Below are 13,424 nucleotides of genomic sequence, written 5' to 3'. Positions count from 1 at the left end.
GTGACAGACACCACTGAGCCAGGCATTCACCAGGTGACAGACCCCACTGAGCCAGGCATTCACCAGGTGACAGACCCCACTGAGCCAGGCATTCACCAGGTGACAGACCCCACTGAGCCAGGCATTCACCAGGTGACAGACCCCACTGAGCCAGGCACTCACCTGGTGACAGACACCACTGAGCCAGGCATTCACCTGGTGACAGACACCACTGAGCCAGGCATTCACCAGGTGACAGACCCCACTGAGCCAGGCATTCACCAGGTGACAGACACCACTGAGCCAGGCATTCACCAGGTGACAGACGCCACTGAGCCAGGCATTCACCAGGTGACAGACACCACTGAGCCAGGCATTCACCAGGTGACAGACGCCACTGAGCCAGGCATTCACCAGGTGACAGACACCACTGAGCCAGGCATTCACCTGGTGACAGACGCCACTGAGCCGCCGGCTACAAGTCGTGCACAGTCCGGCATCAGCAGGGAGCATCAGCTGAGCGCCGACCATCAGGTGTCAGGGAGACTCCGACATTGCACAGAGCAGAGAAGCCGACAAAAGCCAGGTACTCACAGATCGCTCTATTAACCCTCCGCGCTCCGGGCTCCTCTGCAGCGCAAAGTCCGAGCCGCTGCATGTGATGAAGATCCGCTGCAGAAAACGCAATTGGCCAAAGTGAATGTCTGTGATCATCAACAGGAAACATCAGCGCTTCCTGTGACATCACCGGACTCCGCCTGCATTATATTCTCTACTAAAGAAAGTTGTGTGTGCGGTGACCTGCGGGGCCGGGCGGGCGGCTGCTTCCTCCGGGCACGGAGCAGGATACACGGCTGCTGCAGCAGGAAACCTGGCGGCTGCTGAGGGCCACTGATAACATTGTGTCATTAGCGCCCAGTGCCGGCTGGTGACTGATGGCGGAGTCCTGCCAGTGCAGAGCCCCGTGCCCATGGCAGGATGTGGCGAGAGTTACCTCACATTGCGCTCTGCCACCTGTCCGAGCCCCCCGGAAAACACCAGGCTGAAGTTGGTTAGTCGGCAATTTTTTTCTTTTCTGTTTTTTTATAGGTTTAACAACAAAAAACAATCCTCAATAATAACCTACAATGCAGCGAGGTGCCCTGATGTGAGTACACCTAACAACAGCTACAAAAACGATAAAACTGGTACAAAAATGGGCATCACAGTGGGCACCGAAGGACGTTAAAGGGAACCTGTCACCTGAATTTGGCGGGACTGGTTTTGGGTCATATGGAAATATTGGATTGAAGTTCATTCTCTGTCCTCCGTAGTACACGCCTGCGCAAGGCAAGATTGCAGCCAGCAGGCGTGTACTACGGAGGACAGAGAATGAACTTTAATCCAATATTGCGGCCATCATGCAGCCAGCGGGTAAGGAAAGGGTGAATCAAACACCCGAAAACTCCGCCCATATGACCCAAAACCAGTCCCGCCAAATTCAGGTGACAGGTTCCCTTTAATGAAAGGGTTAAATGACGTTGGGCCACTGATATCACAGTGCAGACATATAGAACAGGGATGTTTTGCTCAAAGAAAAAATAAGAAATATCACTTTATTAATAATTATAAAAACAATTCCTCAAAAAGATATGATTAAAATAATACAGGAAAATATTGATAACTCAAGAAGAATTATATATATTTATATATATATATATTTATATATATATATTTATATATATATCACACACACATATATATCTTAAAAATAATGTATAAATAAATAAAAATGATGCCCCAATATAACCCCTATAACTATGTCATGTGGGACATCAAAAAATGTATATATAATATATATGTATATAAATAGTACCAACCAGTCTGAAACCTCACTGTCCCCCGCACACACCACTCCAACGCGTGTTTCGCTACTGCTTCGTCAGGCGTCCCTGTATTGTATTAACTGAACCTTCGGATTCATGCTGGTTGATCACATGGCCATTTAATTGTCCACTATAGCTACTACGGTTGTCTATTAATTTTTATCACCTTATGATATGGTCTTATTGTTTGATTATAATTAAAATATGTGCACTATAACTACCTTGTCCTGGTGAAACCGCTCGCCTTGTTCATCGCTTACATCCCCAAGATTTTGAGGGAAGAAATCTAAATGTGAATGGAAAAAGTGCATTGTCAGAGGCATGGAGCATCCAAGACACTGTATGCATTTAGCAGTTCCTCAACACCTTCAACATATTCTGGAGATTTTTGTTTTCCTAAAGTTTTCACAGATCCACTTGAAGCTTTTCTAAGATCTCAATTCCTTACCATTTAGAGTTCCTTCAAACACATCATCTCTCATAAGCTCTCTGATCTGATGACCAACAAATACTCCTTCCTTCAGTTTTGCTGGTGAAATGCTGGAGAATTTCTGTGCAATGTACTGGAACCCTTGTGAATTTGTTTTTGCCATGGCTTTCACAAAGTTTTTAATCAATCCCAACTTTATATGTAGTGGAGGAAGAAAGATTTTTGTTGGAGCAACTAGAGGATTATGCTGAACATTGTCTCTACCTGGAGCATAGATGTTTCTCTGTCCCCAATGACGACGAACATAATGCTCTACTGTATTTCTACTGTCCCATAAACACAAGAAGCAACAATATTTTGTGAAATCCCATTGCATTCCCATTAGCAGACCAATCACTTTCAGATCTCCACAGATATTCCATTGATGATGCTTCTATTGTATAGCGTCCAAAAACAACTGCCATATTTTCATAACATTCATTTAGGTGACATGAGTGAGCAATAGGGATTGATGATTTCCTATTTCCATTGTGAAGCAACACTGCTTTCAAATTTCTCTGAGCTGAGTCAATAGACAATTGCCAATCTGCAACAAACTGCTCTTGATTCAGTTCTTCAAAGAGGCCATTCACATTGTTACAGTACACCATTGGTCCATCAACTGTGAAAAATTTTGTTAAAGGGAATCTGTCAACCCCAAAATCGAAGATGAGCTAAGCCCACCAGCATCAGGGGCTTATCTACAGCATTTTGTAATGCTGTAGATAAGCCCCCGATGTATACTGAAAGATGAGAAAATAAGGTTAGATTACACTCACCTGGGGGCGGTCCGATCCGATGGGCGTCACAGTCCGGTCCGGGGCCTCCTATCTTTATAGGATGATGTCCTCTTCTTGTCTTCACACTGCTGCTCCAGCGCAGGCGTACTTTGTCTGCTCTGTTGAGGGCAGAGCAAAGTACTTCAGTGCGCAGGCGCCATGCCTTTCTGACCTTTCCCGGTACCTGCGCACTGCTGTACTTTGTTCTGCCCTCAACAGGGCAGACAAAGTACGCCTGCGCTGGAGCCGCATCGTGAATACAAGAAGAGGACGTCATCGTAAGAAGATGGGAGGCGCTGGACCCGGACCGCGACGCCCATGGGACCGGACCGCAGCGGGACCGCCCCTTAGTGAGTATAATCTAGCCTCTTTTTCTCATCTTTCAGGATACATCGGGGGCTTATCTACAGCATTGCAGAATGCTGTAGATAAGTCCCTGATACCGGTGGGCTTAGCTCATCTTCTATTTTGGAGGTGACAGGTTCCCTTTAAAGTGTTACTTCTGTTTCGGTAATAACTTTGACATCATCATGAAGCTTCTTCTGTTTCAACCTACAACCCCTGGCAAAAATTATGGAATCACCCTGTAAATTTTCATACCCAAAAATAACACCTGCATCAAATTAGATCGGCTCGTTAGTCTGCAATTAAAAAGGAGTGATCACGCCTTGAAGAGCTGTTGCACCTAGTGGACTGACATGAATCATGGCTCCAACACAAGAGATGTCAATTGAAACATAGGAGAGGATTATCAAACTCTTAAAGGAGGGTAAATCATCATGCAATGTTGCAAAAGATGTTGGTTCTTCACAGTCAGCTGTGTCTAAAATCTGGACCAAATACAAACAACATGGGAAGGTTGTTAAAGGCAAACATTCTGGTAGACCAAGGAAGTTCATCAAAACATCAAGACCGGAAACTTAAAGCAGTATGTCTCCAAAACAGGAAATGCACAACAAAACAAATGAGGAACGAATGGGTGGAAACTGGAGTCAACGTCTGTGACCGAACTGTAAGAAACTGCCTAAAGGAAATGAGATTTACATACAGAAAAGGTAAACGAAAGCCACCATTAACACCTAAACAGAAAAAAAACAAGGTTACAGTGGACTAAGGAAAAGCAATCGTGGACTGTGGATGATTGGATGAAAGTCATATTCAGTGATGAATCGCGAATCTGCATTGGGCAAGGTGATGCTGGAACTTTTGCTTGGTGCCGTTCCAATGAGATTTATAAAGATGACGGCCAGAAGAGAACATGCAAATTTCCACAGTCATTGATGATATGGGGCAGCATGTCAGGTAAAGGCACTGGGGAGATGGCTGTCCTTACATCTTCAATAAATGCACAAGTTTATGTTGATATTTTGGACACTTTTCTTATCCCATCAATTAAAAGGATGTTTGGGGATGATGAAATCATTTTCCAAGATAAGAATGCATCCTGCCATAGAGCAAAAACTGTGAAAACATTCCTTGAAAGAAATACACTGCTCAATGTCATGGCCTGCAAATAGTCCGGATCTCAATCCAATTGAAAATCTTTGGTGGAAGTTGAAGAAAATAGTCCATGACAAGGCTCCAACCTGCAAAGCTGATCTGGCAACAGCAAAGCAATGTAGAAATTAGAAGTGCGCACAATCAGCCTGCTGCACCTGTTGAACCTCCCCTTGACTAGGAAGTGTGCTTCAGCCACTCCGGACTACGGGTGCTCATTCAGAAAAAAACTCTCAAATGGTGAAAAGCATGAAGGAAAAGAAGAGCACTCACCGTCCGTACAAAAAGGTCCGTTCTTTATTGATTTATGGCTTCAAAATAAAATAGCAGGACATGGCGGGGAGAAACAGTGGAGAAGGACCGATCTGGCAACAGCAATCAGAGAAAGTTGGAGCCAGATTGATGAAGAGTAATGTTTGACACTCACTAAGGCTAGGTCCACATTGCGTTAGGGCAATCCGTTAAGCGCATAGCGCTAGCGGATTGCGCTAACGCAATGTTTATTTTGGGGCCGCGTTCGCCGCCCCCTCTAGTACAGATCCCCGATCTGCGCTAGCGAGGGACGGACCTCGGATGCTGTAAGCAGCATCCGAGGTCCGTCACAAAAGAACGGCACATCGCTAGCGCGTGCCGAAAATGGCATGCGCTAGCGATGCGCAACAGGCAGAAATCACATTGCTGTCAATGGGTGAGCTAATGGACCCGTTGCATGGCATTAATTGCAACATTTTCACCGTGCAACGCTGTCCGTTAGCGTTAACCCATTAACGCAATGTGTACCTAGCCTAATAGAGATGAGCGGTGTTTGAGTCGAACTGTTCGCCAATCTCAAATTCGAGCTGTTTTGGGCTGTGTTCGAGTCGGTCGACGAACCCGAACAATTTGCTTAAAATTCGGCCGTACGAGTTTCTGTTCGATAACTGTACGTTCAGTAAAAGCCTCGCTTGATTTGCACATTAAAACTGTTTATCATTGTTAATAGACTGTTTCAGTGTATAGTGGGCGGGGATAGATCTGTGCTGAAATAACGCCGATCTCCATTTTTTTTTTTTTCCCGCATTTACAGTGGGGCGGTGCAGTCTCTCAGCTTATCAGCAGTGCGCACACACACAGCAATGTGCATGTGATGCACACAAGCAAGGGCATGTGTCATTGGCTGTGTGTGTCACATGTCCTCCTTGCCCTATAAGAACCAGCCATTTGCCCCGTCGCCACCATTTCCTCACTGCTGCAGCTTTGTGTTAGACGGCACCGCTGCTGCTGTGGGCGCTATACAGACTAATAGTGTTTTTTTTTTAGCGAATTGTCAAAGAGATAGGTTTAGGGAGTCGGGACTAGTTGTAATATCAGCCCTTTTCAGGGTAGGTTACAGCAGTTCATAGCACTGATTGCCAGGCAGGTCTGTGCCAGTGCTGTGCAAGTGTTTGTCACAGCATTTGGTGTAATCTAGCTCAGCCAATCCTTTTGGGTTAGTAGCATTGTCTGATAGTCATCTGAGTAGCCCGCCTGTGAAGCTAGCTACACCGCCTGTGTATCTCAATTTTCACTGCATCTAATCCAGTTGATAGTTTAGGGCCTAGGAGCAGTGTCTGCACGTCAGCAGAATAGCCTGCCTGTGAAACAAACTATACCGCCTGTGTATCTCAATTTTCACTGCTTCTAATCCAGTTGATAGTTTAGGGCCTAGGAGCAGTGTCTGCACGTCAGCAGAGTAGCCTGCCTGTGAAACAAACTATACCACCTGTGTATCTCAATTTTCACTGCATCTAATCCAGTTGGTAATTTAGGGCCTAGGAGCAGTGTCTGCACGTCAGCAGAGTAGCCCGCCTGTGAAACAAACTATACCGCCTGTGTATCACAATTTTCACTGCATCTTAAGCTAGTGTCACACTAGCGTTTTGCTGATCTGCGGAGGGCTGCGGACTTCCTCCGTGAAGCCCCGCCCTCGGCTGCACCTCTGCCGCTAGCTCCGCCTACTTCTGCATGCGGCCTGCGTACCTATCTTTAACATTAGGTACACAGGTCATGCGGCTGTATGTGGATGCTTCCACATGCGTTGTTTTGACGATGCAGAGAAAAAATTGTGTCCTACACTGGTCGCTACATCGTCAAAACGACGCATGCGGAAGCATCCGTATATAGCGGCATGACCTGCGTACCTAATGTTATAGATAGGTACGCATGCCGCGTTGAGGCCGCATGCAGAAGTAGGCGGAGCTAGCGGTGGAGGTGTGGCCAAGGGCGGGGCTTCACGGAGGAAGTCCGCAGCCCTCCGCAGATCAGCAAAACGCAAATGTGATACCGGCCTAATCCAGTTGATAGTTTAGGGCCTAGGAGCAGTGTCTGCACATCAGCAGAGTAGCCCGCATGTAACATAGTAACATAGTAACATAGTTAGTAAGGCCGAAAAAAGACATTTGTCCATCCAGTTCAGCCTATATTCCATCATAATAAATACCCAGATCTACGTCCTTCTACAGAACCTAATAATTGTATGATACAATATTGTTCTGCTCCAGGAAGACATCCAGGCCTCTCTTGAACCCCTCGACTGAGTTCGCCATCACCACCTCCTCAGGCAAGCAATTCCAGATTCTCACTGCCCTAACAGTAAAGAATCCTCTTCTATGTTGGTGGAAAAACCTTCTCTCCTCCAGGCGCAAAGAATGCCCCCTTGTGCCCGTCACCTTCCTTGGTATAAACAGATCCTCAGCGAGATATTTGTATTGTCCCCTTATATACTTATACATGGTTATTAGATCGCCCCTCAGTCGTCTTTTTTCTAGACTAAATAATCCTAATTTCGCTAATCTATCTGGGTATTGTAGTTCTCCCATCCCCTTTATTAATTTTGTTGCCCTCCTTTGTACTCTCTCTAGTTCCATTATATCCTTCCTGAGCACCGGTGCCCAAAACTGGACACAGTACTCCATGTGCGGTCTAACTAGGGATTTGTACAGAGGCAGTATAATGCTCTATCTATCGCCTGTGTATCTCAATTTTCACTGCATCTAATCCAGTTAATAGTTTTGGGCGTAGTACCACAGTTTGGCCACTCAGTTCTGCTCGGTTTTCATCCATCGGTTGTTGTGCCAACAACTACAGATACAGAGTTGCCAATTAGTTAAGCACTAAAATGAGTGGCAAAAGGCCTGCTGCTGGTGGAAAGGGGAATAGGTGTGTTGGAAAAGGAAAAAAAGGTTGTGTCCGTGGGGTAGGTGGTCAAGCAACAGTAACATCTGCAGAAGAAAGACCATCTTCCAGCGAAAGTAAGAGGTCTACTTCTTTTCATGGACAATCTGATATGATCCCTTTCTTACGACCATCGCTACAAGCATCGCCAAAAATTCCAGATGAGGCACAAAAACAGCAGGTGCATGAACAGATTTCAAGTGGGTTCTCCATGTCAACTTCAACATCACAACTACTCCAGTCCTCAGAGTTGTCACCCCAATCACACTTGCTTCCTCACAGCTTCCAAGTCTCCAGCTGCCTGTCTGAGCACATGGTTGAGTCTATAGAGCTGTTTACGCATACTATAGCCTGGGAATCAGAGGTCAGCTCCAGAGCTTCTGTGAATCCAGACGAGGAATGATCTGCACTGATGCCCAGAATCTTTGTGAGTCGGGTCCAGGCTCAGATGAAGAAGGTTCTGAGCATAATGTAGACCCTCGTTCCCAAACTGTAACTCCTGTTGGTGGAGACAATGAGGAAGATGATAATGAGACAGATACCTGATTGGAACGAAAACTTGACTTTTCGGTCGGGGCAGGAAGAGGTTGGCTCTGAGGACGACGGGCGTGAGAACACACAGGATGATGATGATGAGTTTGTAGACCCCACTTACTGTCAACCCCCAGCCTGCCAGTCCATGAGGTCAGCAGAGGAGGTGGAGGAGGATGCTAGTGACGAGTCAGACGACGAGGTAACGGTGCGCCTTCCTGGACAGAGACGGAGTACTGGAAGCACGTCAACAACTGCATCCTCAACCCCAACTGTGCCTCAGACCAGAAGTCGTGGTGGCTCTTCAGGTCGTACGGGCTCTAAGCCTTGCATAGCCTGGGCATTTTTTGACATCGCAAAGGATGACCCAACTCATGTTGTCTCTAAGATTTGTCAACAAAATCTCAGTAGAGGCCAAAAAATCACTAGCTTGAGTACTTCATGCATGAACCGTCACATGGATATGAGGCATAAGTTGCAGTGGGAAGCTCACTGTGCTACAATGCGGCCTAGTGGGCCGGGTCAACCACCATCTGCCCCATCAAGTGCATCCGCATCCTCTTCATCCTCTGTGACTGTGGGGACAGCAGTCACACATGGTTTTGGATGCAGACCTTCCACCTCTTTACCCACAACAGCCAGTGTGATTGGCAGGTCGTCAGGACATTTGCTAGTGGAAACACCTGCTGGTGTTGAGCGCTCTCCGACATCGACACCACATTATGATCAAGGCAACATAACATCTCCGCCTGCACCTTCCTCGCAGACCAGCAGTTTGCCGGGGACACCCTACTCAACTCCGTCTAAGCACGGCAGCCAGCCCTCAGTCCCTCAGATGTGGGCAAGTAAAAGACCATTTCCTCCTAGCCATGACAAAGTTAAGAGGTTGAATTTCTCCATCTGCAAGCTGTTGGCTACATAAATTCTGCCTTTCCGCCTGGTGGACACAGAGGATTTTCGAGACCTTATGTCCATCGCAGTGCCCCAGTACCAGATGCCCAGTCGCCACTACTTCTCAAAGAAAGCTGTGCCTGTGCTACACCAGCATGTCGCACACAACATCATCTCTTCCTTGAGAAACTCTGTGTGTGACAGGGTGCATTTCACCACAGACACTTGGATGAGTAGACATGGACAGGGGCGTTACATGTCGGTGACTGGGCACTGGGTAACTACGGCGACATGAGGAGAAGGGGCTACTGTCCGAGTCTTGCCGTCCCCATGAGTTGCTCATCGATCCTCTGTATCTAGTTCCTCCACTGCTTCTGCCTCCTCAACCTCCTCTCGGTCCTCCACCTGCACCCAAAGCCTGTCTGGTAATGCCACCCGCATTGTAACTGGGCAGAAAAAATCCTGCACACCTCCTCACTATGCTGTTACCAGGGCTCAACGGCATCAGGCAGTGTTTACATTGAAATGTCTGGGAAATGTGAGTCACACAGCTGAGGAGTTGTGGTCAGCTCTGGAGACCGAATTCCATCAATGGTTGTCTCCACTCAACCTGCAGCCAGGGAAGGCTGTGTGCGACAATGCTGCAAACCTGGGTGCAGCCCTTCGCCGGGGCAATGTCACACACGTGTCTTGTATGGCTCATGTTTTGAACCTGGTTGTCCAGCAATTTTTATCCCACTATCCCGGACTAGATGGGTTTCTGCAGAGGGCACGGTCGCTGTGTGCTCACTTCTGCCGTTCGCATCCCGTAGCTCGAAGACTTGCATCTCTACAGAAGTCGTTGGGCCTGCCAGTTCACCGGCTGAAATGCGATGTGCCCACACGGTGGAATTCAACTCTGCACATGTTGCAGCGACTGTGGCAGCACCGACGAGCCCTGGTGCAATACGTTATGACGTATAGCCTGGGCCAACGAGATCAAGAGGTGGGGCAAATCACGCTGCAGGAGTGGTCTCAGATCAGGGACCTATGCAACCTTCTGCACAGTTTTGAAATAGCGACGAAGGTGTTTAGTGCTGACAATGCCATTATCAGCATGACCATTCCGGTGATTTACATGCTGGAGCACACCTTACACAGTGTTCGGAGTCAGGTGGTGGAACAAGAGGAGGAGGAGGAACAGGAGGAGTCGTATGCAGAAAGTATCATATCTCCAAGGTCAAGAAGGTTGGCAGCACCAAGTCTGCTGGCATTGGAGGCTGGGGGAGAGGGATTACCGAGGGCGCATGGTAGCAGCCAAACTGTTGAGGTAGGTGCAGGAGGCGAGGAAGAAGTGGAGGACGAACTGGCGCTGGGCATGGAAGACTCATCAGATGAGGGAGACCTTGATCAAATTTCTGTTGTGCGAGGTTGGGGAGAGAGGGCAGACGAAGGAAGCATGATTCTCACCTCGCCACCACCAAGACAAAAAGGACTTGGTCCTCCTGGATGCGCAAGACACATGAGTACCTTCTTGCTGCACTACCTGCAACATGACCCTTGGATTGTCAGAATCCAAAGTAATGCCGACTACTGGGTTGCCACACTCTTAGATCCCCGGTACAAAAGCAAATTTGGCAAAATAATTCCTGCCATAGAAAGCGATTCACGCATGCAGGAGTATCAGCAGAGACTGTTACAGAATCTAACATCTGCTTTTCCACAAAACACCAGTGGTGCATGAAGTGAATCTCTGAGTTCTAACTTGCCAACTGTGGGACTATCGAGTCATCACTCAAACCGTAACAGTAACATCGTATCTGGTGGTAACAGCAATTTTTTCCAATCGTTTCAAGATTTTTTTTAGACCATCCTTTGCAAGGCCACAGGAGACAAGAAGTTGACGCACAGCCAACGCCTAGAGAGGATGGTACAAGAGTATCTCCAAGTTAACATTGATGCCATGACTGTGGAACTGGACCCTTGCTCATTTTGGGCTTCCAATCTTGAAAAATGGCCTGAGCTCGCCACTCACGCCTTGGAGATCTTGTTGTGCCCCGCAGCCAGCGTTCTCTCTGAACGTGTGTTCAGCGCTGCTGGTGGTGTGCTGACAGATAAGCGCACGCGGCTGTCCAGTGACAATGTAGACAGACTAACGTTCATCAAGATGAACAAATCCTGGATCCGCAAGGACTTTTTTTTACCCCTGTGTCATCTTGGGGAGACTAAAAACTTGATGATTTTTGAAAATCACCTCAGCAACTGTTTTAAAAAAACTCTGGCGAAATTGATGCCACTTAAGTGGTGTCTGTGGCCGAACTTTTGGAAAAAATGGAGACTCTTTATGTAGTCCCCTTGCTGAGTTTTACATGACGTTGCCATCGTCAATTCCAGGTGGGTGGGGTCGTCTGCAGAGTTGTTTACTCATACTATGGCCTGGGATTCAGAGGTCTGCTCCAAAGCTTCAGTGTCGTTAGTCAGCAGAGTAGCCCAGCCACCCATCGCCTGTTTACCTCAGTACTATTTTTAACGGCATCTGGCCCAGGAAATCCTTTTGGGCCTAGTAGAATTTGGTGCTACTCAGCAGCGTACCCCACCCATGAAGCAAGCTACACCTCCTGTTTACCTAACTACTATTTTGTAACGGCATCTAGCACAGGAAATCCTTTTGGGCCTAGTAGAATTTAGTGCTACTCAGCAGCGTACCCCACCCATGAAGCAAGCTATACCGCCTGTTTACCTAACTACTATTTTGTAACGGCATCTAGCCCAGGAAATCCTTTTGGGCCTAGTAGAATTTAGTGCTACTCAGCAGCGTACCCCACCCATGAAGCAAGCTACACCGCCTGTTTACCTAACTACTATTTTTTAACGGCATATAGCCCAGGAAATCCTTTTGGGCCTAGTAGAATTTGGTGCAACTCAGCAGCGTACCCCACCCGTGAAGCAAGCTACACCGCCTGTTTACCTAACTACTATTTTTTAACGGCATCTGGCCCAGGAAATCCTTTTGGGCCTAGTAGCAATTTCTGCTACTCAGCAGAGTACCCCACCCATGAAGCAAGCTACACCGCCTTCTTTCTTAATCAATCTAACCCCTCGGCTCTGGGGTGTCCACTCTCCCTCCAGCTCTCTCCTTCTCACAGGTGGACTATCGCGTGTTTTTTTGTGCTGCCTTACAAATGTCCATGACGACACATTCGAGGAAGCAACTAAACGCCTCAAATAGTGAGCAGGATATGGAGCACCCCATGGGCAAACAGCGATCTATGTTTTGTTCTCCTTCACAGAAGCAGCCCAATGGGAGGACACTATTCGGAGGCACAGTTAGTAACCGGAACACCCCCTCAATGTCTGTTTTCGCCATTAGGGTGCCCCTTACCAACTTCTTGACCCGCTTGATTGCCTCGTCAAAGGAGGTACAGTACATAGTACTGTACTTGGTTCCGCGTCGATGTTGTCGTTTACTGACCTGCCCCTTGGATATGACAAATGGTGGATTAGTCTGAATGTATTGGGTTCATTTTTTGGCACAACTCCCAACGGGGGTACCACTACGTCTTCTAAGGAAAGTGTTCTGAATGGACCTGCCGCCATTCTACCTAAAGATATTTATTTTTTTAGTCAAGACGTCTGGGTGTTGGTATAGTGAGTTTAGATTTTTACTCCAGCCTTTCTTGATTTTAGAAGGGCATGACATGCCTATATCTGTGTCTCCTCCTCCTTTTACTCCTCCACCTCTTTTCTTTTCGCATGACTATATGTAGTTGTGACTTTTCCATGTTTGTTGTGTCTTCTGAGCAGTTTGTCAGCATTTGGACACCTTTTAAGGTGTTTTCTATGTGTTTTCCATGTGTTTGTATGTGTTTGCCTGCCATTGGTTTCAATGGGGTTCGACGGTGTTCGACGAACCGAACTCGAACACTTGGGAGGTGGCTCAACACTACTCACTAAGTCCATGCCTCAGAGACTGCAAGCTGTTATAAAAGCCAGAGGTGGTGCAACAAAATACTAGTGATGTTTTGGAGTGTGTTTTTTTTTTTTGTTTGTTTTTCATGATTCCATAATTTTTGCCAGGGGTTGTAGGTGCAAGAAGTTCAGCTTTATCGTTTGACAATGAAAGATCTCTGATGAGATCATTTAATTCTTGTTGAGTAAAGCGTTCTGGCTGCTCGACTGCTCAATCAGGTACATACTCATCATGACTTGAGGTCTCCATGTCTTTGCCTGTAGCTTCAGCTC

General features: G+C 47.1%; 1 protein-coding gene and 1 long non-coding RNA gene across 3 annotated transcripts in view; one reads left to right on the top strand and one right to left on the bottom strand.

Annotated features, from left to right (window-relative positions):
• CALCRL (calcitonin receptor like receptor) overlaps positions 1–722 on the bottom strand; it is a 163,743-nt gene extending 163,021 nt beyond the window's left edge. The window contains exon 1 of one of the 2 annotated variants that reach the window (XM_069733875.1): positions 574–722. The gene's annotated coding sequence lies outside the window, so the exon portion shown is untranslated. The remainder of the gene's footprint in view (positions 1–573) is intronic. The other variant, XM_069733876.1, reaches the window with a different exon arrangement.
• A 19-nt stretch (positions 723–741) lies between these two features.
• LOC138644942 (uncharacterized) overlaps positions 742–13,424 on the top strand; it is a 32,334-nt gene continuing 19,651 nt past the window's right edge. The window contains exon 1 of the long non-coding RNA XR_011314691.1: positions 742–1,030. This is a non-coding gene — a long non-coding RNA (uncharacterized lncRNA). The remainder of the gene's footprint in view (positions 1,031–13,424) is intronic.

This window comes from Ranitomeya imitator, chromosome 7 (assembly GCF_032444005.1).
Source record: "Ranitomeya imitator isolate aRanImi1 chromosome 7, aRanImi1.pri, whole genome shotgun sequence".
NCBI classification, from domain to species: domain Eukaryota; kingdom Metazoa; phylum Chordata; class Amphibia; order Anura; family Dendrobatidae; genus Ranitomeya; species Ranitomeya imitator.
The sequence above is the reverse complement of the archived record's forward strand: the minus strand, read 5'-3'. Positions and strand labels throughout refer to the sequence as shown.